The sequence below is a fragment of the Hippoglossus hippoglossus genome, chromosome 18, assembly GCF_009819705.1.
Source record: "Hippoglossus hippoglossus isolate fHipHip1 chromosome 18, fHipHip1.pri, whole genome shotgun sequence".
NCBI classification, from domain to species: Eukaryota; Metazoa; Chordata; class Actinopteri; order Pleuronectiformes; family Pleuronectidae; genus Hippoglossus; species Hippoglossus hippoglossus.
This window is the reverse complement of record NC_047168.1, coordinates 2,954,225-2,978,950: the sequence shown is the minus strand read 5'-3', so window position 1 is coordinate 2,978,950 and position 24,726 is coordinate 2,954,225. Positions and strand designations below refer to the sequence as shown.

The following is a 24,726-nucleotide window of genomic DNA, read 5'->3' as shown; positions in this document are numbered from 1 at the left end:
ACTTTTCAACATGCTCTCAATTATTTATTGAATGCTGAGGGGTTGGAAGCAGGATTTTGCTTCGTATTGTGTCAGCTGACATGTTGTTAAGCTATGAATCTGCCTCTAGTGGATTTAAATGGACGTTTATAAGGGGACTTTTGGGCTTTGGCTCAGAGTCATTATTACTGTGATCACCTCTAATCACATTTCATCACATTCAATATAAAGAAACAGTCAGGTGAGAATCAGTTCAAAAGTATGATAGAAAACTGACTATTTCTTCTTTTAATGAAATGGATTTTTAACAATAAGGCAACTGTAGCAATAAAACACTTTAAACAGACAATTATCTAAACAGTGCAAAATACTGAATAGTATAGAAATAGAAAATTTGTTTACTAAAATATATGAGGGATAATATGTAAAAGAAAAGACAAAGTGATTAATTAATGATCCCTGACACTTTATTCTTCTGTGCAAAACCTGGACTTATCTCTGCTCTATTTGTTTCTGATAGAACAATGTCAGTTAATCTGTTCTTTAAAAAACAGCCTGTCACAAAGTGTAATGTTGAGATAATCAATCAAATCAAATTGTATTTGTAAAGCCCATATTCACAGATCACAGGTGCAGCATCGTCTGCAGCATCTTTATCTGACAGATAATGAATATTGAACAGTCAAGAGTAAGACCTGAGTTAAAGTGCAGTCCATAGTAGGTGCGTGGTCTACTGGGAGCAGAACTGATTGTACAGTCTAACACGATACCTCTCCTCCAGACACTTGGGGTGGATCAGTCACTGAAGGAGCCGCCCAGTGCTGTGACGGTGTCCATTCTAGATTTAACAGGAAGCCAGTGTAGTGAAGCTAATACAGGACAAATGTGGTCTCTTTTCCCGGTTCTTGTCAGGACACGTGCTGCAGCATTTTGGACAAGCTGTAGAGTATTTAACGACTTACTGCTGGAGCCTGATAATAAGGAATTACAATAATCAAATCTGGACGTAACAAAGGCCTGGACTAGTTTTTCTACATCCTTTTGAGACAGGCCATGTCTGATTTTTTAGATGTTATGTAAGTGGAAGGCGGTCCTAGTAATTTGTTTTAAGTGTGAATTAAAGGACTAATCGGGATCGAAGATCACTCCCAGGTTCCTGACTGTTTCATTGGAAGCAAAGGCAATGTCGTCAAGCGCAGCTATATCATTAGATAATGTATCTCTAAAGGTGTTTAGGGCCAAGTATTAGAACCTCTGTTTTATCTGAGTTTAATAAGAGATAATTGCCGGTCATCCAGGTTTTTATGTCCTTGAGACATGCTTGGAGTTTAGTTAATTGATTACACTGTTCTGGTTTTATTGACAAGTATAACTGGGTGTCATCCGCATAGCAGTGGAAATTTAGTGTGTCCTGATAATGTTTCCTAGTGGAAGCATATATAATGAGAATAAAATTATTTTCCCGGAGAAACAGAGGATTTTAGACAGGAAGAGGAGGTTAGATATCGGTCTGTAGTTGGCTAAAACCTCCTGGTCCAGGGTGGATTTTTTGAGAAGGGGTTTGATGACAGCTAGTTTAAAGGACTGTGGTACATCAATCTCAGTGGAGCTAGGGATTTTAAAGAATTCGTTGGTTATATCGACGGATAATACAGGGTTAAATGTACTTGGAATTATTTCCTTAAACTTAGCTACAGCACTATCAGGTAGACATCTATAAAATGAGTTTTTTATTAGTGGCATATATTCTGATTATGAGAAATAAATCGGATAAATAAATCGGATTATGTGGAAGTACTATTAGATGTTCAATTTTGACACCGTATGATAGTACAAGGTAAATAAAGTGTGTGGTTACAACAATGAGTAGGTTGGTGTACACACTGACTGAAACCAATTGAGTCTAGTACTGTAATAAATGCTATGCTAAGGCTATCGTTATTATTGTCTACATGAATATTAAAGTCACCGACAATAATAACTTTATCTGCTTTTAGTTTTGGTTTGGTAAAAACTCTTAATATATTAATATGTTAAATATTCAGAATAAGCCCCAAGAGCACGGTAAACTACAGCAAATATGATTGGCGGTTGGTATTTCTTGGATGGGTGTGGAAGACTAAGAACAAGACTTTCAATTGAGTTGTAGCTTAGTTTAGGTTAAGGATTAATTGATAGACTGGAGTTAAAAATAGCAGCAACTCCACCTCCTCGGCCAAAGTCTCAGGGAACGTGTTTATTTAAATGACTGGGGGGGTAGATTCATTTAGGCTGACATATTCATCGGGTCAGATATTTGCTGATATATGAAGTGGATTCAAATTGAAAATTACCAGAAAATAAAACTCATTAACTAAAGTTCAAATTCATGAAAAATGTAGTACTTTAATGTAGTAAATGTACTTCATTACATCCCACAACTGCATCTATGTACATAAAGTCAACCTGCATACAATGTCCTGTGAATGGTGTTTCTCATTTGTCTTCATTTTGTTCCTCTTCAGACAGAACGTCATCAGTCAGATCCCAGGTCTGGAGATTCTGGATGACACAGAGGTCCTGGAGAAGGAGAGAGCCCAGGCTCAGAAAACCTACAGGCTGCAGCAGAGCAGCCACGGCAGCAGGAAGAGGAAGGAGGACTCCTCCAGGAAACACACACACATGCAGAAAAAGTCTAATACGATCATAAGACAATAACACAGACTTGTAGGTTTATGATCCCTTCACTAAGAGTCACAGCTTGAGTGTAACACTGACAACCCTATCATACACTCTACACTGTGAGCTCTGTAGCTGCTTGTAGTCACAGCCACACAATGTTTACACTCTATATTCAGATGTAAAAGCCATGTTTAATAAAGTTATCAAATTAAAAGTGGGAATATTCCACTGTCATGTGAATAATTTTTACCATAATTCCTCCTTACATATTTTATGTATGTATGTATATATAAATTTGTGTGTGTGTGTGTGTGTGTGTGTGTGTGTGTGTGTGTGTGTGTGTGTGTGTGTGTGTGTGTGTGTGTGTGTGTGTGTTGTACATGCAGTGTGCGTGTACATTCCTGTTTTGGGAATGTTGGGGTAAATGGGGCTGCAACTGCAGACATTGCAACTGTAGTCTATGGTCTTACCCCTAGGGGTCAGCAGAGTCAAATAGAAAGCTGCTAGAGACTGTCTCCTAAAGCATTGAACTTAATCAGTGTCATTTTATGGGATTTCTGGGATGAATGTGAGTCTAATTCTTTAGACATTATTCAGAAACATTTAAAAACCTGTGGTTATTTGTTGCCCCTTTGCAAACCTGTGAGTGAGAAAACAAAGGATTTGTTTATAAAGTGTAAATAACAGTTTTAATGATGAGGGTCAGACTCTTCTACAGGATGTATTGTTGGAGATAAAAAGTCTAATACTGGACCAGATGCTAAGTCTAGACTTCTTTTCCAATACGTATACTTTGCTATTACTGGAGTCTCAATAGTTGGTCAAAAGAATTCACTGGAGATGGTCAGAGTTCAATGCAGTAGAGTTTATTCTTTTACAAGATGTAAACCCGAGCTGGCTCCAGAACCCAACTGAAGACTGAGCTTCAAACCCTCTGCTTATATGCTCATCCTCGTCTCTGCTGTTGCCCATTCAACCAATCAGGAGGTGGATCTCTCCATCTCCTGATTGGTTCAAAACTTCTGATACGTCCCGAACCTAATGGTGTCATACTTTCCCAAGTTGACTTTGTCTCCCCCTACAGTTATGTCAGGGGTCGATTCTAATGGTGTATTAAAGTTGTGATTGTTGGTCTAACTTTGACACCATTATAAATCTTGGAGTTTTGGAGGCCTCTGTTTCAGGCCTTACTCGATTTAGAAGGTCCTGTCTCCAGACTCCATTAGATTCGGACGATGTCTATCTGCATTTGTTTTAAATGATTACATTTCCACACACTTAATATAGGTTAAAAAAGCAATCATTCCAGTAAGGGCGCATACATGATTACATTTCTTTATGCTGGATACATGGTGCTGTCTGGTGAAAGCGTACAGTTGCAACCAGTAATCTGTTTTGCATGGGCTTGACCTGTGCTGTGGGTCTTTGTCATTCCCTTAGTATAAGACATAATCAGATGTAACATTATTAACCTGCCTAGCAACTAATTACATTTTCCTTCAGATGGAGACTCTCCCTGTGTCTGGTGTTAATTAGACATTCTTCCCGGGCTGCATAAAGTTCCTGATGCTCTTTATACACAGATGCACAGTTTAAGCATATAAGCACAAAGACTAGTTTTTCTACAACAGCATTCATTGGTATGGTTTAACTGCGTACAGTGATAGAGGTGTGTATATGTGCAGACATGAAACATTAGCGCATGCAATAAAAGTTGAATATTAATTTTTAAAGTTCAGTCTTTTTTTTCTTGTAGGAACCTTTTTCCTCCTTGTGGAAAACTTTCCCATCAGCCTTTTCTCTCCACTTCAAGGTGACGCCACTCAGTCCTTTCTCCTTCAATCTTTCCTCGAACTGAAAAACAGAAATGGCAGCTATTTGAAATACTTTTAACAGATTCCTTTGCTCTCTAAGACAAAGAGTTCTGTGTTTTTAGTCAATTCAATTCTATTTATATAGCGTATATATCATAATATACATCATCTCAAGGAACTTTACATAGAAAGTCAAGACTTTAAAATGTATAGAGAAACCCAACAGTTCCCACAACGAGCAGCACTTATTGAGACTGTGGAGAGAAAAACTCCCTCATTACCTGGAAGAAACTTCTAGAACCAGACTCAATGTGGGTAAGAAAGAGAGGGGGGTGGAAAAGAGGGGATAGAAGAGAGAGATAGGAGGAGAAGGGGAGAGAGAATAGAGAGAGACAAACAAGAGTGATAATTATTAATGGAAAGATGTTATTAGTGACAGCACTAATAATTCATATAATAATCATAATAATCATAATAATCATAATAATTAAAAGGAGAAGATTTAGAATTTAAATTGTTGTTTGTCTGAATCCTGCAGCTCTGGACACATAAACAGCATCAGGTTCCAAAGTAACATTTTCTTTTGAGTAATTTTTGGTCTTTATTGGAAAGATGATATTTCCATGGACACTGCTCTTTCGTGGCAGGAGCTGTAACTGCTCAGCTACCAAGATATTTGTCTGCTGGAATGTTTGTATTTTGTGATCGTCACATAGCAATCATGCCAAAATCAGGATTCATGTTTCCTGGTCTCAAATAAAAAACTGCGCTTCTACATTAGCAATACCTGGAAGAATTATCTGTCTAATAATAATTAAAGGAGTCAACATGATTATAACTCTTCTTTCCATTGTTGTGGCTGCTTTGCATTGTAGAACATCTGTGACTGGAGTTTTTTTACATTCACTCGTCTCCTTCATGGTTATTTGATGATGTCAAACTCTGTAATACATCTGTCCAGGGTCTATGAGTGAGTTCATGTTTCAGGGTGGATTTTGGAGACTTGCCTCTTTCAGAATCTGTTCTTTCACAGCAGGGTCATTCAGGTCCACAGAGGAGTCCTGTAGCTCCACCCTCACCTTCACCAACGTTTTAACTGCTGCTTAGACAAAGAACGAGGAGAGAAACAAAACACATGTTTAATGTGGTGTATAGTTTCGTGAAACTTACAGTTATTCCTGTGGTGATAGAACTACTCAGATCTTTGATTTAAAACACAGAGTGAAAAACCTCTGGTCTCTGGGCTGCATGTTGCCTCCAAGACAGTTTGATCAGGCCTGTCAGAAAACTCACAAATAAAAAATAAGCAACACAAAAATACAAAAAGGATTCTCACTTGGGACGCTGTAGCAGACAAATGGTTTTCTTTCTTCACAGGAAAATAACCTCCAGTTTCCTCCATTCTTCAAATCTGCAGCACCACATTTGACTTTCAATGAGTCAAGTGACAGTGGATGCTTATACCAGGAGCTGAATGAGTAGTTACTCCCGTCGGACCAGTAAAACTGAAGATATCCGTACAAACCGATCCATGCCCATGGGAGATGTTTTGTCAAGTTGTGTATCTCGTCTCTGTCAGTGTCGTTCCTCACAGTGGCCAGATCTGTGAAGTGTTCTCTGCAGTGCCTCTGAGACTCAGTCCAATTCTTTGCTGTATTCACTAGCACAAAGTCAGAATCATCTAATGTTCCTGCAGTTAAGTTTGAGAACAAAAGAGGGATTGTTGAGATCACACAATGGTTTTCAAAATCATATCTTATACATTATGTTGTATAGTAAAGATCAATATAAAGCACAACATTACCTCTGTAGCAGAGAAATGGACCCTGTTTATGGCAGTAATAATGATACCATAAAGCATGATTAATCATGATCAGACAGAACTGATTGCCTTCAGAATAGCTTTGGTCACGAAGGATTACCCAGTTCCCATTTTCAGCTCCACTCTCGTTGAACCCATCTGACCACTTCAAGTCAATATGACTGTACAGGCCAATCCAAACCTCAGAGCTGTTACCAGTGGCGAAAACTGTGTCGTTAAGTTTCTTCATTTCTTCAGTGTTTTCAATAGTGACCAGGTCTGTGTATATCTCTCTGCAGTAGCTCTGAGCTTCAGTCCAATTCATTGCATCAGACACAAAGTGGTACTGATGGAGGAGGCATGTGGAGAAGGTGAGGCACCCTGAGGATGAAACCAGTTATTTTTGTTATGTATGAGGACTCAAATTAATCTCTATATTCAGATTTCCTGTTAGACATCATACAAACAGTGAAATTCACTGACCTGAGAGACACAAGACACCAATGAAGATCCCTTCCATCCTGATGCTGCTCTGTGGACTGTCTGTGCCAGTGTTCACCACTAACACCAAACTGAACTAGTTCTAGTGCAGCTTTAGGGAAATGTAACACCAGCTCCTCCTCTTCTACTGAAAATAGTCAGTGTTGTGTGGAATTCTTTATGCAAAAAGGCAAAGATGCAAACAACAACATTGTTCTCATTTATCTCTGGAGGCATCTCACTATGCAGATAGTTCTGATCGTATCTGAACAAGACTGGTCTCTGCCTCCACCCCTGTGCAGGTGGTGAGTGAATGAATGTCTGTTTGTCTTGCTCACACCGTGGATCCAATGATACCTCTGTGACAGGGATGTTTGAAATGTTTATCTATTAATGTTGTGATCACCTCTAATTCCATCCAATATGTAGATCAGATGGAAATATGGATGAAAAGAGAAGAAAAAGAAATGATGATGATGAGTATTATTATTATTATACTGCTATCATCGATGCATTAATTTCATTATAACAACCAGTCTGATAATAGTTCCTGGTCTCTCTCTCTCTCTCTCTCTCTCTCTCTCTCTCTCTCTCTCTCTCTCTCTCTCTCTCTCTCTTTTTTCTCTCCACAGTCGTCAGTGCTGCTCGTTGTGGGAACTGTTGGGTTTCTCTATAATTTTACAAGGTCTCAACTTTACTTTTAAAAGTGCCTTGAGATAATCTATTTTATGATTTGGTGCTAAACAAATTAAATTGAATTAACTCATTACCCAATTGCATATCCTCAGGCTGTAACCCCACTGGATATTGAAGCCTGCCTTCAGGTATCCAGTGTTCATCTTTACAACATGGATGTGTTCATGGAGACACAATTTGCACCACATGTCTCAGATCCAGTCCTTCTAGGCCCGAGCACCAACTCAGCCCCAGCATGTTGTGTGTTTCCTGATCTCAACCAAAAACAGCAGCTCTACAGCAGCAATGCCTGGAAGAATTATTAAAATAATTCAAAGGAGTCAACATGATAACTCTTCTTTCCAGTGTTCTGGCTGCTTTGCATTGTAAATCCTCTCTGGCAGGAGTTCTTTGTATTCACTCATCTCCCTCAGGGTTATTTGATGTCATCAAACTCTGTATTATATCTGTCCTGGGTCTATGAATGTGTTTCAGGGTGGATTTTGGAAACTTGCTGATTTCAGAATGTCTGCTTTCACAGCAGGGTCATTCAGGTCCAGAGGAGTCCTGCAGCTTCACTTCAAGAACGAGGAGAGAAAGAAAACACAAGTTTACAGTGGTACTAGCTTTGTGAAGAAGTACTTGGATCTTTTATTCACAACACATTGAGGAACCTCTGGTCTCCAGGCTGCATGTTGCCCACAAGACAGCTGGAGCACCTGCCCCTTTGCCCTTGATGCCCAAATGTGTGTGGATGGTTGTGGTTTATATCGCTGTGTTCACTGTGCAGCCTGTACAAGTAACGTTAGGCGACATCTGCCAACCACTGTGCTGCTGCCTGAGGAAAACACTTATGATTTGTTTCTCTACGTCTTTCTTTTGTACTTCTGTCCACCGATTTAAAGGAAGTTACAGGGATTTTCCAAGGTTTGCGGAGGGCTTACCTGTGTGTGTGTGTGTGTGTGTGTGGGTGTGTGTGTGTGTGTGTGTGTGTGTGTGTGTGTGTGTGTGTGTGTGTGTGTGTGTAAAGATTATAAGTCTTATAGTGAATGGATTTGAACTGTGATTTTCTCATCCTCCCGATTATCAATACTTGTTTTTTATTTATTTAATTATCATCAGAAATAGAATAAATTATGAATTCAGAACAGGATTGGATTTGTAATATGACAAAATATTATTTCAACAGCAGCAACAGTAATATTTACAACATCACAATCACAATAAACACAATATCTCACTGGAGAGAAAGTTTTACTAGAATAAATAATGTTTTTGACATCAGAATGCTATGGAAAGTAAAAAAAAATGTCACTGTGTGTGTGTGTGTTTTCAGTGTATCATATTTTCTCATGATATTTCATTCTGCAATGCAAACATGCCTCGTAAAGAGAGGAAGTCCCCCTCAACAGCAAATTGTAGCTTTAAGTTATGTCGGCATATGAGACTTTTTCAATGTGCCCCTTTTGAAATTTGAGCACCTGCCCCTCTAAAGGCCTCTGCACGGCCCTGGTTTTAAACCTGTGTTATGTTTGCAAGACATCCACAGTGAGCAAGAAGCGAATCAGAGATTTGTTGGTGGTAAAATCCGCGAGTGCATCTGCAGGACTGTTTACTCCCTTTGTCTGTGTCTTCTTTTGTCTCAAACTCTGAGGCTGTGTTAGAGCTGTGCTGAACCGGGATGGAGGAGAACAACATGTTCCTCTGAACTACCCCCTGACCCCAACCATCCTGAGACTGAGACAGACTCCTGCAGTTCACCAGCCAATCCACTGTTCAGTTACACTTTCTGAAAAAGTGAAAGTAAAATTCATTAAATACTCTGAAATCAATGAATACATTTTTAATTGTAAAAGATACTTCCTGTCAGTGGCTACACTCAAAAACATTACTCATTGGGTGAACTCAATTCAATTGTTGGTAGGTTTTCCATCCAATAAATATATGTAGCTCCAACTCAATTTAATAAAACCCCTGCAATATAATTTCTTCTTATTAGTCCAAGTAATTTCTCTCACATAAAGCTAAAATAACATTATTACATTAACTAGTTGATTAGTTAAGTTGATTTACATAACACCAACTTATCTTTTTTAAAGGCAGCTAAAGTAAAATATCTACATAGATGATGTGAAATTGATTTTAGTTAGTCCAACACAAAATTATATAATTGGAAATTAATGAGGTAATATTGCTTTTCATCTGATCCCCGTTTAGACGCATTTAATTTTAAAATGCTCAGAAACTAGCATAGTAAAAACCAACAAACATTGAAAACTTTTTTGTTTGTTTTACATACAACACATATCAAGAATCAACCTGATCAGGAAATAAAAGCAACACAATCCTGACAGTAATCCTGAATTCAACATCAATACAAAAACATATATTTTTATACTCATAAAATATTAACTTTTACTTGAATACACTTTTGTTTAATGCTAAACCTTTTGAAGTGCACTGGAAACAAATGGTAATCTTAACAGCTCTGTAGCAGAGTGACTTGCAGCATTAAGAGGCCAAGAAAACTACAGTGTTCTCCTAATATTCAACATGACATCCATACAGCCATAAAGAAGCCAATTTACAAAGAAATGTCTCCCCTTGGGTCCATGCATCTAGCAATATTGATCACAATTGTTCAGAAATAGCCATTCACCAGTTTAACTCTCATGCGAAAAATAAATGCCAAGCAATCCCCCAGTCCCAAAACCAACAAGGCAATAAACTTGTTGGTCTGTCAATGTTTTCATTGACAGACCAACAGAATCCGGTTTTAACTCATTATAACTCATTAAAGCAGTAATTTAAATGTAGCTTCTAATCTGTAACAGAGTGACTGGCAGCATTAAGAGGTCATTCACAACCAATGAAAACTACAGTAAAATCGTGTTTATGTCCATTTGGCCTGAGTTGAGAGTCATGAAGGTGACAAGGCAGCAGTACAAAAGTGGTGTAGAGCAGAGACAAAGTCACATAGATGGAAAGGGGAAGTTACGTGGACAGAATTTCCATATGTGAACATACTTTTCCAAGCTCATGGAAATCCAGTCATTAAAAATGTCAGACCCAGGAAAAACATCACTGAGGTCGCAGAACTTTGTCGGCTGTGTTTCCCGCTCATGCAAACAATTTTATTTTCAGCTGCTGTATCTTTGCATTGAGCTTGTGCCAATTCAAATTCATTTCTGAATAAACTGGAAAGTGTACTTGAGGTTGTCTGGAAAGCTCATATCAAAGCATTAATGAGCCCAAACAGCATGATGAACCCCATTATCACCCTTCCTAAGTTGTCCATGACTTTGATGCCTTCAATCACGATTCCCACGTCCTCTGGCTCCACATCTCCATCTCTTCAGATAGTGTATATCCCCATGATTGCGAGTGCAATGTCCCTCTCTGCACCCTCAGTGGCGGAGGCCTAAACAACCCAAATACAAAACACTTTTTAAGTACAATGCTGAACAACACAATAGAAAATTACAAACAAAAATATAAAGTAGAATTCTTACATGAACTGCAGTTTCATAGAAGATGTTCATCAGTTGTCGGGTCAAAATCTATGGAAGCCCATTTCAATGTGATGAAGAAAATAAAAATCCTGTATCTCATCATTATCACTTAGTATCGTACCTAGTATGTACCCTGTTGTTTACATAAGAATAGCATCAACATTTTAGCAAGTTGTGTCCCATCTCTTCTCTCATCTCCTCCTGGAGTGAGGCGGAGTGCACACTCACACACACATACATACACACACACTCACATGAGTCCCCAGGGGTAAATACGTTTTTGGTTTTTTTTGGTGCTGCCTCCAGGTGCTGTCAGAAAACCAAAACACTAACCAAGCCAAAGTCACTGTGTGAAAAGGTGCCCACCCCAAATTTCTAATTGCGCAACTAATCTGAGCAGTCTAGATCCGGGCCTTTCCTCTACTCGACAGTCATCTTAGAGTTACCTTCACCTGGTTCACTTCACTCCACCGCTGCACCGCTCCCTCTGTCCATGCTGTCAGCTGACTCTGATCCGTGTGTGTCTGCATCTGCGTCTGTGTGTATAAGGGAGGTGCAGAGTGTTATGAAAAGTACATCCAAAACGTTAAAATGTAGCGGTACAAGAACCAATGGGGTATAATTTAGCCTCTTATGGTCCGTTTATTACGGGTTAATATCCACTCCTCACTGCACATGGCGCAAGTGGAGCGGTAGAGACGCTGTTCAGCTGCCAGAGGAGCCGCTACTTTGAGCTGCTGGTTAGGGTTAACCTCAGAAAGGCTGTAGTTGCATTAAAAGTTAACGTATATAGAACTCCACGTGATGGGCAGTTCTCTCTCTCTCTCTCTCTCTGTCTGTCAGCGTGCATGCAGGGAGTGAGTGTGGTGAGTGTGGTGAGTGACCTGGAAAGTGTGTTCAGATTGCTTGATTTTTCTACCTTTTCTTAGCTCTTTCCCTCTTTACTTATAGTAGAGGTGTTTTTTTTTCTGTGTGAGTGATAGTGTCAGTAGCAGCAGTTTAGTTGGTAGCTGCCAGTGTGTTTGTGCAGCATGGCTGCTGCAGGTGGAGGCTACGGCCTCCACAAACTAACATGCCGACACGGCATCAAACTGTGTCCGGCTGTGGACTGCTCTGTCGAAGAGGTCAGTCTGGCTGTAGGTGAGGTTGTTGGCTATGATAGCGTGAAGTCTGCCTCACGAATGAACAGCGCTGTGGTGGTTTTTTAGACAGTACAGACAAAGCTAACCAGCTACTGGAGAGTGGAGTTGTAATTCAGGGTTCCTTCACACCTGTGTTGTCCCTGGCTAATCCTGTCAAAAAGGTCCTTATCTCTAATGTGCCCACATTCCTAAAAAATGAGCTCTTAGAGAAAGAGCTGGCAAGACATGGACAGTTAATGTCCCCGATAAAAATGATCCCCATCTACTGCAAATCTCCACATCTCAAGCATGTCATGTCTTTCAGGAGACACGTGTTCATGGTGCTAAAAAAAGAGTGAGGAAGAATTAAACTTGGCCTTCAGGTTTAAAATTGAGGAATTTAATTACACGGTGCATGTTACATCAGGTAAAATGAAGTGTTTTGGCTGTGGGAAAGAGGGACATCTGATCCGCTTGTGCCCAGAAAAAGCCGGTGAGAGCCGGTCGGCTACCTCCGCACCGGGGCCCCCGCCTGCCTCGGCCAGTGGTGGCTCCGCTGCTCCCGCATCGGGCCCCCCGCCTGCCTCGGCCGGTGGTGGGTCCGCTGCTTCCGCACCGGGGCCCCCCGCCTGCCTCGGGTGGTGCTGAGGCCTCTGTTCCGATGGAGCCACAGAGCGACACACAAGGTTCACAGGAGGAGAACAGTGAGGACAACCAGCAGGAGAACGAGGTGAGAGATAGTCACACAGCCACTAGAGTGGCGGAGTCAGTGCTCACTGATGAGGACGATTTTTTGATTGAGGAAGATCTTCTCAAACTGTCAACCAGATGTAAAAGCCCAGAAAACAAAACAAACAGTGAACAAGCAAAAAAAGTATCAAAGATAAACCCACCGTGTTCTTCCTCTCAGGCAGAGGACAGTTTAATAAACACACAGGAGAACCTGCAGGTGGATGAAGAGAGTCTTTACTCCTTCACCAGAATCCGGACTTTTTTACACAACACTAAGGGCACAAGACTGGTTAGAGTAGAGGATTTCTTCCCCGATTTAAAACTGTTCCTCAACTCGGTGAGAGTTTTCATGAGAAACATTGAAGGTACCGACAAAGCGACCTTCACTGATCAGGAAGTTTTCCGCCTCAGGAAACTAATGTCTAAAGTCAGAGCCCAAATGGCCATTTGATGGTTAAAAGCCAGTCTGTTCTCCTACATCTGTGTGATCCTCTACGTTTGTTTTAAATTCAACCTTATCCTCAACATGTGTGACATAAAGCTGGGCTCTTTAAATATAAATGGTGCCAGAGGAGATGTGAAGAGAGCTGCTCTGTTCAGCCTGTGTAGGATCAGGAAGCTAAATGTTGTCTTTCTCCAGGAAACACACAGCACAGCTGAGAGCGAAGCTGCCTGGAGGAAGGAGTGGGATGGGGAGGTTTTCTTCAGCCATAAGGGCAGCAACAGTGGTGGAGTGGCCATTTTATTTTCCAGAGACTTTCTTCCTGTTTCCTCTGCTACAGAGGAAATTGTAGAAGGTCACTTGTTAAAAATACAGGCTGTGTTTGAAAATGTAAAAATAACCTTCATTAATGTTTATGCTCCGACTGTAGGCACAGAAAGAGTAACTCTGCTAAACACTCTAAACTCTGTTGTTTACTCGTGTAGTGGTGAAGGGCACATGTTCCTGGGTGGTGACTTTAACTGCACAGCTAATGCAACTCTGGACAGAAACCATGCAGAACCTCATGGTGCCTCCAGGAGGTGTCTTGTCAAACTGATTGAATAAAATGATCTATGTGACACCTGGAGTCTCCTTCATCACACTCAGCGTCAGTACACTTGGGTCCATACTAGAGACAACACTCTATCTATGGCTCGGCTGGACAGATTTTACTGCTTCAAACATCAGGCAAATGCTCTTCAGAGTTGCTCCATACACCCAGTTGGCATTTCAGACCATTCACTTGTTCAGGTTTCAGTTTCTATTAAAAATATAAAATGCAGCAGTAGTTACTGGCATTTCAATGTAGCCCTGCTTTCAGATAATGTTTTCAAAAATGCTTTCAGTTTGTTTTGGAACAATTATTCAAAAACTAAATCTGACTACACCTCATTACAACAGTGGTGGGACATAGGAAAGGGTCAAATTAAGCATCTGTGCCACAAGGGACATGACCAGGTCTATGAAGGCTCTAGAGAGAGAAATAGTGGATCTGCAAGATCAAGCAGAATCCCCCGGAGACGGAGAACACATTAAAGTTCTCAAAAACAAAAAGTCAGCTCTGTCAGACCTGTTGGGTTTTTCTGCTCAAGGTGCTCTGGTTCGCTTCCGGTTCCAGCATGTTGCCAAGATGGATGCTCCCTCTCACTTCTTCTTTGGCCTCGAACATAAGAACGGACAAAAAAGACTCATGAACTCCCTGCGGTCCAACACAGGGCAGCTGCTGCAGGAGTCTGCAGAGATTCGCAGATATGCTGTCAGTTTCTATGAGGAACTTTTCAAGATGGAGTTCCAAGAGAGACCAGAGGTGGCACAGACATTCTTTGAGGGTCTACCCAAGGTTCCTGCAGAGGTCAGTGCAGAGCTACACACACAGCTCTCTGCTGAAGAACTACATGCTGCGCTGCAGAGGATAAAGAACGGCAAGGCTCCAGGCATCAACGGACTTCCTGCGGATTTTTACAAGGTTTTCTGGCCTGTGATTGGAGGAGATCTGCTGTTGGTCCTCAGAGACAGTTTTAACAAAGGACAGCTACCCTTGAGCTGTAGGAGAGCGGTCCTCACCCTTCTCCCCAAAAAAGGAGATTTGCAGGAGATAAAGAACTGGCGACCAGTAGCTCTGCTCTGCACTGACTATAAACTTTTGTCCAAAGTGTTGGCCACGAGGCTGAGAAAAGTGATGGAGCATGTCATTCATGTAGACCAGACCTATTGTGTGCCCAGCAGGCTGATATCTGATAACATTACTCTGATTCGTGATATTTTGGACCTCTCTGGTTCATTGGGCTGTGAACTTGGTCTTATTTCTATAGATCAAGAAAAGGCTTTTGACCGGGTTGAACACAGATACTTGTGGCAGACGCTGCAGGTGTTTGGGTTCAGCCCTGGTCTCATAGCCATGATCCGGACATTGTACAGTGACATTGAGAGTGTTTTAAAGATTAATGGTGGTTTAAGCTCTCCTTTTAAAGTTCAGAGGGGAATCAGACAGGGCTGCTCCCTGTCTGGCATGCTGTACTCTCTAGCCATAGAGCCGCTCCTGCACAGACTGAGGGTACAGCTGTCAGGTGTAAATCTCCCAGGGTGTCCACAAGTTTTGAAAGTATCTGCTTATGCTGACGATGTCATGGTCCTTGTTAAAGAACAAAATGAAATCGATGTACTAGTTGAAACTGTTGATCAGTTTGGCAAAATATCATCGGCAAAACTTAACTGGGAAAAAAGTGGAGCTTTAGCAATGGGAACTGAGCTGAGCAGAGAACTTGTGTTACCGGGGGGGTTGACCTGGAATAAAGAAGGTCTTAGATATCTGGGCATTTATCTTGGGGATGCAACCTTCATGAGCAAAAATTGGGACAATGTTTTAGAGAAGGTAGAAGGACGTCTCACAAAATGGAAGTGGCTTCGCCCACACATGTCTTTTAAAGGCCGCATCCTTATCATCAACAACCTGGTTTCCTCCATGCTATGGCACCGACTGGCATGTGTGGACCCCCCAGCACGTCTGCTGGCCAGAATACAGGCTGTGATGGTGGACTTCTTCTGGGACCGTCTGCACTGGGTCCCACAGAGTGTCCTCTTTCTGCCTAAGGAGGAGGGGGGACATGGACTTGTCCACTTGGCGAGCAGGGGGGCCGCTTTCAGGCTCCAGTTCATCCAAAGACTCCTGACTGGACCTGGCGACCTGGTCTGGAGACCCGTAGCCCATGCCATACTAGAGCGGTGTGGTGGGCTGGGCCTGGCTGAGTCGTTGTTTCTAATGGATGTAAATGGATGTAAGTTGGACAACCTTCCAGGTTTTTACAAAGGACTGCTCAAAGTGTGGGGAATGTTCCATAAAGAGAGACTTCAGAACTGTGACTCTCTGCTCTGGCTCCTCAAAGAGCCAGTGGTTCATGGGACTCGGCTCCGGTGTGATGCAGAACCAGGCCTACCTCAAAAACTGTGCCAGGCCAAAGTCCTCACACTGGGCCATGTGGTGGAGGTGTGTGGCCCTCACCTGGACAACGCTGCAGGTCTGGCCTCACGTTTGGGGATCAGGTCAGCCAGGGTGGTGAGCCTCCTGCTGAGAGGCTGGAAACAGCAGCTAACACACCCTGAACTTCTGTTGATCACTGCTCACTGTGATGGACTCATTCAGCCTGACACCAGTGATCCTCTTCCTGATATAAACATTGTTCCTGTCCTTAAATGTGAAGGTTTTTTGTTAAACATAAAAAATGCCTCTTGTAGCACACTGAGCACCATGACGGGTAAAACTATGTATTATTTATTAGTTAAACTTCTGAACCAGAGCAGACTGGAAGACCGGAGTGACTCTCCATGGAGGGCTCATCTGGCCCTGTCAGAGGCTCAGAGGCCGGAGTGGAGAGCACTCTACAAACCACCGCTGACAAAGAGGGGGGGGGGACTTACAGTGGAGGGTTCTACACGGAGCTGTTGCTGTCAACGCGTTTGTTTCGGTTATCCCTTCTGTCCACAGAGGGAGACAGTTTTTCATTGTTTTCTGGAGTGTGGTCGGCTCTCCTCACTGTTTCTGTTTCTGACTCACTTGTTTGCTTTGTTTGATGAAGTTTTCTCAAATCAAATGTTCATCCTGGGTTACAAGTACAACAGAAAAAATATGATAAAATGTCAACTCTTGAACTTTGTTTTGGGTCAAGCAAAGATGGCGATCTATCTTTGCAGGAGAAACAAACTTGGAGACTCACTCGATGTAGACGTTATGTGCATATCATGCAAATTCCACTTTGTTAGTGCTTCTACACGTTAATGTGGGTATCTGGCATGTCTACCAACCCAAAACCTCTGGGAAAAAAACACTCGCGCGTTTTGTTATGGTTCCTCTAAGTCAGAAACGTCATGCTTGAGCGACTCGATTGAGCTTCCTGGGTTTTGTGTCGTAACAAGGCACTGGAAGTCTCCCTACATGGTCTTGGCCCACCCCCCACCTCATCCCCCCGTCCCCCCACACTCATTACGCCGGGTTTACACCGGAGGCAGCGAGGCTGCGAGGCAGCGCAGTGCCGTTCCCAAGCACGCAGCCGCCGGGCTGTTCACACGGGATGAGCATTTCTCCGCTGGTCAGCCCGCGATTCACTCACATGTGGCATTTGTCTGGATCGTTGGGACTGGGAGGCTGCAGCAGTTGCTCGGGCGCGACTGCTTGCTCTCCCATGCGTGAGCTGGAATTTGTGTCAGCGCCACACAGCCAACAGTGTGGAAGACTTCCGCAGTGTTCAGCACTACTGTAACACTGCGGAAGTCTTCCACACTGCTGGCTGTGTGGAAGACTTCCGCAGTGTTCAGCACTACTGTACGCCGGGGTACAGTAGTTACGCCGGGTTAACACCGGACGCGGAAGCGCCGCTGCGAGGCAGCGCAGCGCCGTTCTCAAGCGCGCAGCCGCCTGGCTGTTCACACGGGACGAGCATTTCTCAGCGCTGGTCAGCCCCATAGACTGTTTATATAAGGTCAGCCCGCGATTCTGCTTTCTCCGCTTGTTGTTGTACCCGTTGAATGTCGGGGTTCGGGGGTAAATGATGGTCTTCATAGCCCCCCCCCCCCCACCCCTCTCTTTCTCTCTCTGTCTGTCTGCTTGTGTGCTTGTAGTGGATGGGCAGAGGGGGACATTTAATTATGTGATTGGGAAAATTAAAACTCCAGGACAACAGAAGGGGAATACAAAGTATGGGATGCATATTTGATAATTTATATCATATAAAATATGTAATTTATATCGTTTAAAATATAAGGGAGAGGGGGGAGGGGGGAGCTGGCTCATTAGCATTTAAAGGAACAGGCACTCAAAACAGGTCACTCTGTGGAGGGCTGTTTTAGACAGGGTAAAAAGGGTGCTGTTTTAAATGATCCTTGTGGTATTTTGACCAAAGTATGTTACAGACATTTCATTAAGACCCCAAGGAACCATATCAACTTGTGGTAAAATGGGCATGCTATGTCCCCTTTAAAACTAATTTCTAGGACCGCCTTCTCTCACTTACATAACATCTCAAAAATCAGACATGTCCTCTCTCAAAAAGATGCAGAAAAACTAGTCCAGGCCTTTGTTACATCCAGACTTGTTTGTTGTAATTCCTTATTATCAGGCTCCAGCAGTAAGTCGTTAAAGACTCTGCAGCTTGTCCAAAATGCTGCAGCACGTGTCCTGACAAGAACCTGGAAAAGAGACCAGTAGCTTCACTACACTGGCTTCCCGTTAAATCTAGAATAGAATTTAAAATTCTCCTCCTCACCTTCAAGGCCCTTAATAATATGGCACCATTTACCTTAAAGAGCTGATAGTACCGTATCACCCCACTAGAGCACTGCGCTCCCAGAATTCAGGCTTACTTGTCGTCCCTAAAGTCTCAAAAAGTAGAGTAGGAGCCAGAGCTTTCAACTATCCAGCTCCTCTCCCGTGGAATCATCTCCCACTTTCAGTTCGGGAGGCTGACACCATTTGTAAGTTTAAGAGTAGGTTTAAAACCTTCCTTTACGATAAAGCTTAGATTTAGAGCCGTTACAGGCTTGTCTTGGACCTGCTCTTAGTTATGCGACATTCTAGGTCTAGAATGTCGGGGGACACATGACACATGGATCTTCTCTTCCCAGCTTCTCCTTCCTCTTCTCCCTCCTTATCACATCAAAGAAATGAATATCTCATCAAGACTTGACTTCTTCCCCAGAGCCCCTATGCCTTATCGTCCGCAGATCCAGGGCCGCGGCTGCTGCCACATCAAGGATTATGATGGTGGATCGCGTATAAGAGATCGTGATCGTAATGGCGGATCCTGTATGGTGGATCCTGTATCGTGCTGGCTGACCGTGATAATAATAGTGGCAGCTGATGGTGGATCCTGATGGCGGCGGTGGATCATGATTTTGGACTATGGTGGCATCCGATCGTGATGGTGGATCATGATCGTGGTGGCTGCTGACCGTGGACTATGATTACAACAAGACTTGATATACAATATATCTACTCAGATACTTTACCATTACTGACAATAATCCATCAATTCATTTACCTTCCATTATGCTACAAAGTGTTTATTCTAATCAATGATGTAAACACCCTTATCTGTCTGATGTTCTCCATTACACGTGGCATCTATTGCACTTCTGTCCGTCCCTCACATGTGGCTCTCTCTGAGGTTTCTACGTTCTTTTTAACCTGTTAAAAGGTTTTTTTTGTTGTTTTTTCCTTACTGTTGTGGAGAGTTAAGGGCAGAGGATGTCACACCTGGTTAAAGCCCTATGAGACAAATTGTGATTTGTGAATATGGGCAATACAAATAAATTTGATTAATTGAAGAAGGTTTTACAGAGTCAGAGGTAATTCGCACTGTGATTAAGATCATAAAACCTGGTACATTTAGAGATATGTTAACTAACAAAAGTGATTTAACTCTTGAGTTAAAGCGGTTTCTCCGCGCCCACATCAGGGACAAAAACAGGAATTAAGTAATGCTAAGCAGCAAGACAAAGAGAGCCCAGTGACTGTAAGTCCAGCTCAGCTTGACAGTAGTGAGTCAAGCAAGCTAACGTTGACACTAAGTTACAGGCTAACCATGCTGCTATTAGAGAACTGACTGCACAAGTGTCCTCACTGACCAAACATCTCACCCAGATGGCAAAACCTTCTGACAGTGTGGCACCTGCGGGCCCTACCTACCTGCAACCCGTCCTCACCTCCCATCATCTGAGACCAGGGGCATTGCAGCAACTGTATACAGCAGAGCAAGGTGAGCTGCCCTCACTGTTTTTTTGTGGCCAAGCTGGACATCGAGCCATCGGCTGTCTGCAGAGAAAGATATGGGGAAATGGGGTGAGGTCACTGAAGAGGGGCAGCGAGTGACCGTGACAGCTGAGGATCCACCAGCACAAGCCAGCCACTCTAAAACAGCCGGCCGTGGGGGAGTGCCAACACCATCCCAACCACCACCAAGAAAGCGTCTAGCACATCTCATAGGAAAGCAATGTATGGTCTCATGTGCTATCAATGGAGTCCCTCTTGAAATGTTGCTCGACTCAGGGGCCCAAGTGACTATGGTAGAGAGAGCATGGATAGACAAAGCACTCTCCAATGTCTGAATCCAGCCACTCGAATCCCTCCTTTCGGGTTAGGAGCAGCCTTTGGAGATCTCTGCAGCCAATGGCACAGACTTTCCTCTTGATGGCTGGGTAGACGTTGAACTTCAGGTCTGTTGTGAGAATTATGGACATGTCAACATACAAGTGCTACTGTTAATCAGCAGGAACAGCCTGAACTGTCCTCTGTTGGGCCAGAATTTCTTTCCGTAATTTTGTGGGAATGGGATCTAAGATACAAGTTGTGGGTTTAGAAAATGAGATTATTTTTGCTCAGCTGATCGAGGGTGATCAGAGAGAAGCTGTCTAAATAATTGGTAAGATTCTCAGCTGTTTCTGAGATTTCTATTCTTGAGGGCAGGAGATGGTTGATTTTATTTCTCATAGTTAGAATTTTATCATTAAAGAAGGTCATAAAGATATTGCTATTCAGGGATTGCGGAATACTGGGTTCGGTGGAGGTGTGACTCTCTGTCAGCCTGGCTACAGTGCTGAAGAGAAACCTGCGGTTGTTTTTATTTTCTTCTATTAGTGTGGAGTAGTAGGCAGCACTTGCTTTGTGGAGGGCCTTCTTATAAACTTTAACACTATCTTTCCAGGCTAGGTGATTTTCAACACGATTGTTGGAGCGCCACTTCCTTTCTAGTTTTCTTCACGCTTGTTTTAATTCATGTGTGTTGGAAATTACACCAGGGAGCTAATTTACTATGTTTTACAAGTTACATTTTTATAGGAGTCTATTGAGTCTAATGTAAATCGTAATGACTTTACAGAGGTAGACATCTAGAAAAGGAGTCTTTTATTAGTGGCATGTATTCTGATAATAAGAAATCGAAGGTTACTAAATTATGGTCTGATAGAATCGGATTATGTGGAAGTGCTATTAGATGTTGAATTTTGACACCGTATGATAGTACAAGGTAAAGTGTGTGGTAACAACACTGACTGAAACCAATTGAGTCTAGTACTGAAATAAATGCTAAACTAAGGCTATCATTATTATTGTCAACATGAATATCAAAGTCACCGACAATAATAACTTTATCTGTTTTTAGGACTAGGTTTATGAAAAACTTCGGGAATTCTGTTAAAAATTCAGAATAAGCCCCAGGAGCACGGTAAACTACAGCAAATATGATTGGCTGTTGGTATTTCTTGGATGGGTGTGGAAGACTAAGAACAAGACTTTCAAATGAGTTGTAGCTTAGTTTAGGTTTAGGATTAATTGATAGACTGGATTTAAAAATATCAGCAACTCCACCTCTCTAGGGGAACATGTGTATTTACATGACTGGGGGGGTAGATTCATTTCGGCTGACATATTCATGGGGATGCAGCCAGGTCTCAGTGAGGGACAATAAATCAACTTTTTGATCTGAGACTAGTTCATTTACTGAAATAACCTTCGATGATAGTGATCTTATGTTTAAAAGTCCACATTTAATAGTCTTGTTTGTTGAGTTGTTGCAGAGGTTGTGTTAATTTGTATTAGTTTTTTGTGTAGAATTCTCCCTCTGTTCATGTTTGATTTAAATAATTTAATGGGACGGGGGACAGACACAGTCTCTATTGGGTTGTGGTTGTGTGACTGATCCAGAGGGAGCGCAGAGAAGTGTGTATTACTGCAGCTCTGCGTCCTGGTCCCAACTCTGGGTTGTCATTTGGGGTTTATAAACTGAGTAATATTCCTAGAAAAGAGAGCTGCTCCATCCCAAGTGGGATGAACGCCGTCTCTCCTAACAAGACCAGGTTTCCTCCAAAAAGTTTGCCAATTGTCTACAAAGCCCACATCATTTACAGGACACCACCTCGACAGCCAGCGGTTAAAAGACAACATGCGGCGAAACATGTCATCACTTGTCGTGTTAGGAAGAGGTCCAGAGAAAAGTACAGTGTCCAACATCGTTTTTGCAAAAGCACAGACCGACTCAACATTAACTTTAGTGACCTCTGACATATGAAGCCGGGAGTAAATGTGATTGGTCAAACTAGAAACACAAACAAGAAGGCTTCAGTCCCCAAAATCTTCACCTAAATAAAGGATTCATTATTTCACCTCCAGAATCAGGCAGTTTGAAGGTTATGAGACAGCCCTTAGTTCTACATGTTGGAAATGAAAACATAAAAAAGTAAACAAGGTAAAAGATGAGCGATATGGGGGGTGTGGTGGCCCCAGGGTCCAAGGGGACTGACCCAACCATTTCCACTTAAGTCCTTTAACTAGTTCTGTATATTAACACACTTTAGTTTGCATTGTTCTCATTCATTATTATTATTCACAAGCCATTGTAATAATCTGGTCTACAGAGCCAACTAATGGTAATGAAAACAACCACACTAGCAGTAAAAATGAACATGTTATTTTTGTGTTTAAGCTCTTTCATGAATTCAGTTTGTGTTGACACTGTTGGAGCTGAGTTCATTCCACTTTATTACTGCTGTTGTGGCTGCTGCTGTGTTGTAGCACACATGTGGGAGCAGAATACAAACATCTCTTCAGTCTAATACAGTCCAGTACTTCATTCAATTCTATTATATTTGATTTGTATAGCGCCAAATCACAACGTACATTATCTCAAGGCACTTTACGTATTAAGGTCAAAACCTTGAATATAACAGAGAACCCAACAATTTCCAAAATGAACAAGCACTATGGCTTCAGTAAAACTAAGTAAATCTACTTAAAGTATTAAAGGTAAAGTGCAGCTCATTCTCTGCTCTGTCTACTGTATATTGTTTAACACAATGCTAGTCCACACTATCATATATCTCTTTTAAATGCAGTCATGAACGGGGTTTATTTCACGACTGAGTCTTCATGGTGGCCTCTATTTAAAAAAATAACGTAAACATGTAATGCAATGCATTGTACAAAAATGTAGTGGTGTAGACAGTCAGATATTTGTTGATATATGAAGTGGAGTCAAATTGAAAATTACCAGAAAATAAATCGACTTAATTAAAGTTCAAATTCATGAAAGATGTAGTACTTTAATGTAGTAAATGTACTTCATTACATCCCACAACTGCATCTATATACATAAGGTCAACCTGCATACTATATCCTGTGAATGGTGTTTCTCATTTGTCTTCATTTTGTTCCTCTTCAGACAGAACGTCATCAGTCAGATCCCAGGTCTGGAGATTCTGGACGACACAGAGGTCCTGGAGAAGGAGAGAGCCCAGGCTCAGAAAACCTACAGGCTGCAGCAGAGCAGCCACGGCAGCAGGAAGAGGAAGGAGGACTCCTCCAGGAAACACACGCACATGCAGAAAAAGTCTAATACGATCATAAGACAATAACACAGACTTGTAGGTTTATGATCCCTTCACTAAGAGTCACAGCTTGAGTGTAACACTGACAACCCTATCATACACTCTACACTGTGAGCTCTGTAGCTGCTTGTAGTCACAGCAACACAATGTTTACACTCTATATTCAGATGTAAAAGCCATGTTTAATAAAGTTATCAAATTAAAAGTGGGAATATTCCACTTTCATGTGAATAATGTTTACCATAATTCCTCCTTACATAGTTTATGTATGTGTGTATATATATATATATATATATATATATATGTGTGTATATATATATACATATATATATATATATACAATCAGCAAGTGGTTGTGATCACTTTTAAACCCCAGATGGCCTTATATTCTCTTTCATGCTGTGCCAGTGTTGCACGGTTGTCTGCTATAAGAAACGTTAGTCTCCTTCATTCTGTTTGAATACTGCCGAAGCTCACACTTCGTGCGTGTGCGTGTGCGTGCGTGCGTGCGTGCGTGCGTGCGTGCGTGCGTGAGAATGTGTGAATGTGTGTGTGTGTGTCTTGCATAACACATTTCATACAGAGGGTAAAGTTAATTCACTGACAGAGCAGACGGATGTTGTGTCACCTTGTGTATTGTTTACAATGCAGATTATTGACATTAGTGTGTGTGTGTGTTGTACATGCAGTGTGCGTGTACATTCCTGTTTTGGGAATGTTGGGGGTAAATGGGGCTGCAACTGCATACATTGCAACTGCAGTCTATGGTCTTACCCCTAGGGGTCAGCAGAGTCAAATAGAAAGCTGCTAGAGACTGTCTCCCAAAGCATTGAACTTAATCAGTGTCATTTTCTGGGATGAATGTGAGTCTAATTCTTTAGACATTATTCAGAAACATTTAAAAAAAACTGTCGTTATTTGTTGCCCCTTTGCAAACCTGTGAGTGAGAAAACAAAGGATTTGTTTATAAAGTGTAAATAACAGTTTTAATGATGAGGGTCAGACTCTTCTACAGGATGCATTGTTGGAGATAAAAAGTCTAATACTGGACCAGATGCTAAGTCTAGACTTCTTTTCCAACACGTATACTTTGCTATTA

At 41.9% G+C, this 24,726-nt stretch overlaps 3 long non-coding RNA genes across 3 annotated transcripts in view; all 3 read left to right on the top strand.

Moving 5' to 3' along the window:
• Nucleotides 1-2,849, top strand: part of LOC117779209 — a 315,610-nt gene extending 312,761 nt beyond the window's left edge. The window contains exon 2 of the long non-coding RNA XR_004616951.1: nt 2,484-2,849. This is a non-coding gene — a long non-coding RNA (uncharacterized LOC117779209). The remainder of the gene's footprint in view (nt 1-2,483) is intronic.
• Nucleotides 2,850-3,885: 1,036 nt separating this feature from the next.
• Nucleotides 3,886-11,884, top strand: LOC117779212. Its single transcript, XR_004616954.1, has 3 exons — nt 3,886-4,199; nt 10,211-10,212; nt 11,874-11,884. It is a non-coding gene; the product is annotated as an uncharacterized LOC117779212 (long non-coding RNA).
• Nucleotides 11,885-17,393: 5,509 nt separating this feature from the next.
• LOC117779211 lies at nt 17,394-23,826 on the top strand. The gene is made up of 3 exons (XR_004616953.1): nt 17,394-17,405; nt 19,576-19,578; nt 23,462-23,826. It is a non-coding gene; the product is annotated as an uncharacterized LOC117779211 (long non-coding RNA).
• The last annotated feature ends 900 nt before the right edge of the window (nt 23,827-24,726 follow it).